At 45.0% G+C, this 4,129-nt stretch overlaps 1 long non-coding RNA gene across 1 annotated transcript; it reads left to right on the top strand.

The window, feature by feature from the left end:
- LOC105509409 lies at nt 1–1,370 on the top strand. The gene is made up of 2 exons (XR_001001436.1): nt 1–94; nt 1,086–1,370. It is a non-coding gene; the product is annotated as an uncharacterized LOC105509409 (long non-coding RNA).
- The last annotated feature ends 2,759 nt before the right edge of the window (nt 1,371–4,129 follow it).

Below are 4,129 nucleotides of genomic sequence, written 5' to 3' on the forward strand. Positions count from 1 at the left end.
ATCAAACAGTTTCTTGAGTGTGCCCAGAACCAGGGTGACATCAAGCTCTGTGAGGGTTTCAGTGAGGTGCTGAAACAGTGCCGACTTGCAAATGGTAGGTGATTTGCCCAATTTACATCTGCTTAATTCACAGTGGAACTCCTGGATCCTGTAAAACTTAGGGGAATCTGTGTTTAATAAATTAATAAATTAGACAAGACTTGGTTGAAATTTCTCTAGAATTAACTCCTAACAACTGGGCCAGAGGTTTCTAGTCATTTTTATTAGTCATTTTCTGAGTTTTCTTCTTCCTTTAGAAGGTATAGGCCAGGCGCAGTGGCTCACACTTGTAATCCCAGCACTTTGGGAGGCCAAGACGGGTGGATCACCTGATGTCGGGAGTTTGAGACCAGCCTGGCCAACATGGCAAAACCCTGTGTGTACTAAATATACAAAAATTAGCTGGATGTGGTGGCAGGCACCTGTAATCCCAGCTACTCAGGAGGCTGAGGCAGGAGAATCGCTTAAACCCAGGAGGCAGAGGTTGCAGTGAGCCAAGATCCCGCCACTGCACTCCAGCCTGGGTAACAGTACGAGACTCCGTCTCAAATTTAAAAGAAAAAAAAGAAGAAGGTATAAATCAGTATGCCAGGTCTTACTGTGATTACTGGATGTGAGTGACCTCCTATCCTTAAGGCCGTGAATATAAAATTAGATTCTGTTGTCACCAAAATCCGGGAATAGACAAAAAGACTGATACCTGGTATCTGTACCTCATTGAGTGAAAGGAGTTAATTAAGTTCCTCAGGGGAACTCTTGAGATTTAGGGTGTGTTGTTAGTCGTAGGATGCCTTCAGTAGCTTACAAACAAAACCATAACCTTGGTGGAACCCAGCACTCTGGAAGGTCAAGGTGGGAGGATTGCTTGAGTCCAGGAGTTCGAGACCAGCCTGGGCAACATAGCAAGACCTCATCTCTATTTTTTATCAAAAAAAAAAAAAGCCATAGCCTTGGCCTTTTGTCGCTGCTTTCATAATTTGGAAGCCTTCTGTTTTGTTGAGTATATGAAGCCAGCACTCTTCTAACTTAATCTTTTCTGTTTGCAGGATTGGCCTAATCAAGAAGTTCAACCTGGAGAGATGGAAAATCAGCTCTCATATCTTAAGTTAATTTAGTATAAAAATAGAATTGATAGTGAAGGTATAAAGTGTAACCATCACTTAAACCTCTCCTGTCATTCCTAGCTTCCTTGCTTCAGAACTGAAATGGAAGGGGGCATGTTCCTACTTTGTAGAATTTGGGACTGGGCAAAATGTGTTACCTCCTTAAACTAGCTGTTATGATTTTATTCTTTGTGAGTTAATTAGAATAAAGTCATTTTCTTCCAAGATGTGGTTCATTTAGTCTATAGTCTCTGGTTGTGAAATTAGCATCCTCAGCCAGGCGTGGTGGCTCACACATGTAATTCCAGCACTTTGGGAGGCCAAGATGGGGGGATCATGAGGTCAGGAGATCGAGACCATCCTGGCTAACACAGTGAAACCCTGTCTCTACTAAAAATACAAGAAATTAACCGGGCATGGTGGCAGGCACCTGTAGTCCCAGCTACTCGGGAGGCTGAAGCAGGAGAATGGCGTGAACCGAAGAGGTGGAGCTTGCAGTGAGCCAAGATCGCGCCACTGCACTCCAGCCTGGGCAATAGAGCGGGACTCCGTCTCAAAAAAAAAACAATTAGCATCCTCCCAGATCTGACAGCTCCCTGAGGGGTTATATAAGGAGTAACTCACAAACAACATGTTCTGCAATTCAAAGGTTCCAGGTGCTGTGGGTCTGGAATTAAGTAAGCTGAGCAGTAGTAGGAAACTGCTTAAAATACTGTTTTAAGCCAGGCATGCTGGCAGATGCCTGTAATCCCAGCTACTTGGGAGGCTGAGGCTGGAGAATCGCTTGAACTCAGGAGGCGGAGGTTGCAGTCAACCAAGACCATGCCACTGCTCTCCAGCCCGGGTGACAGAGCAAGACTCTGTCTCAAGAAAAGGAAAATACATTGTTTTAATCAGGTGAATGATAAAGGAAACAGGACTAGGTCTATTTGGGGTCGGTTCCCTGTGGTCAGGTCAGCACTGCATGTCGCTATTCCTCTACTGTTTCCAAGCAAGCTTGTGCAACCCACCTTTTGTTCTATTTTCTTTTGCTTTAGGCTTTTAGCAGCCTGGAGTCATGGTTCTTAGTTTCTGTCTCTAGTGATAAGTGGAAAAGAGGGATGAGGAAGGGACTTTACTGGCCCTAACCATAAGCTGTAACTAAACCGGTGACTGTATTCTCTCCCTTCTCCCTTGGATGCCCAGATTGAAGATAAAAAATCAGTCTTAATATGTGCAGTTCCCCTGAAGGTGCATTTCTTCTGCTTAAGGTGTTGTAGCCTCCTCCTCTTAAAACACTCAGGCTGCCATCCCCCACTCCATGCTAGGGAAGAACTTTAAGGGAATGGAATTCAGTTTGGAGTAGGCCACTTTTTCATGTCAGATGGGTAATGTGTCAATGTAACCAGTTTTGAGGGAGGCACACTTCATCCATGAGGGTGAAAACCCAGTAATCAACTACAAAAGGATCAGCAGGTCTTTTTTTTTTTCCCCAAAGTGAGCGGCAGAGACGGTTTCACTATGTTGACCAGGCTGGTATAGAACTCAACCTCAGGTGATCCACCCGCCTCGGCCTCCCAAAGTGCTGGGATTATAGGCATGAGCCACCACACCCGGCCTCCGTAGGTTCTGTTTTCTGATTTTTTTCTGAATTTCAGAGCCCTGCATCACTGCCAGGTGAGTGAAATGCTGGTAATTGAGGGAATTAACCAGTTGCGTCTCGCCTCCTATCAGCTGTGTTCCTGGAGTGCCTAAACATTCAGTTCCTGAAAGAGACTCTTTCAGAAAGAGGGCCTCAGCAGAGTTCACTCCTGGCCAGTCCCCCAGCATATTCCCTCCTAGGTTTATAGAAGACACTTCTACTCGTTTTCCTGGATGCTCGGGACTTCTGTGAGTCTGTAGTGTTAATACTCAGATGTCCCTCGTGTCCAGGTGTAGTGGTGATTCAAATACATTGAATCAAAGAGAAATGAACAAGTGACAAAATGCAAGCGTGACTGGCCTTGCCTTTCCCTGGTAGGAGTCATTGTTACAAGGAGAAAGGTGTGGAATAATCCTTTAGGGGCACTGGCCTTTTGCCCTAAGGTCAGAAAGGATTTTGTGATGCATTCATTGATTGTCCAGTCAGTGCGCCAATTCCCTGAGTTCCGCGTCCATCGATTCAGCCAATCAAGGATTGAGAATATTTGAAGCCTGTGCAACAAAGTGACATCCCAACAAAAATTAATCAGCCAGGTGCAGTAGCATGCACCTGTAGTCCCAGCCACTAGGGAGGCCGAGGTCGGGGGATCGCGGAAGCCCAGTTCAAGATTGCTGTGAGCTATGATCACGCCACGGAACACCAGCCCAGAGTGAGACCCTGTCTCAAAATAATTTTTTTTGAAAAAATTCAGGGTCATTTCTGTAGGAAACGTAGACTATTTTCCTTGTCATTCCCTAAACAATATAGTGTAACAACTATTTATATCATGTTTGCATTATACTAGGTATTATAAGTAATCTAGAAGTTATTTAAAGTATACAGCAGGATATGCAAGGTTATATTGCAAATAATGTGGCATTTCATATAAGGGACGTGAGCATCTGTGGATTTTTGTTATCCATAGAAGCCTTGGAACCAATCACCTGAAGATAACATAAGCCAGCAAGAGTCAAATCTGTAGCTTAGAAATGTGAGGGAGAAAATAGGTCTATTAACGGTAAATTAGGCCGGGCGTGGTGGCTCATGCCTGTAATCCCAGCACGTTGGGAGGCTGAGGAGGGCGGATCACCTGAGGTCAGGAGTTCGAGACCAGCCTAGCTAACACAGTGAAATCTCATCTCTACTAAAAATACGAAAATTAGCAGGGCATGGTGGTGGGTGCCTGTAATCCCAGCTACTTGGGAGGCTGAGGCAGGGGAATTGCTTGAACCTGGGAAGCAGAGGTTGCAGAGAGACGAGATTGTGCCACTGCACTCCAGCCTGGGCGACAGAGCAAAACTCTGTCTCAAAAAAAAAAAAAAAAAAA

The sequence above is a fragment of the Colobus angolensis genome, unplaced genomic scaffold, assembly GCF_000951035.1.
Source record: "Colobus angolensis palliatus isolate OR3802 unplaced genomic scaffold, Cang.pa_1.0 Scaffold175, whole genome shotgun sequence".
In the NCBI taxonomy this organism is placed as follows: domain Eukaryota; kingdom Metazoa; phylum Chordata; class Mammalia; order Primates; family Cercopithecidae; genus Colobus; species Colobus angolensis.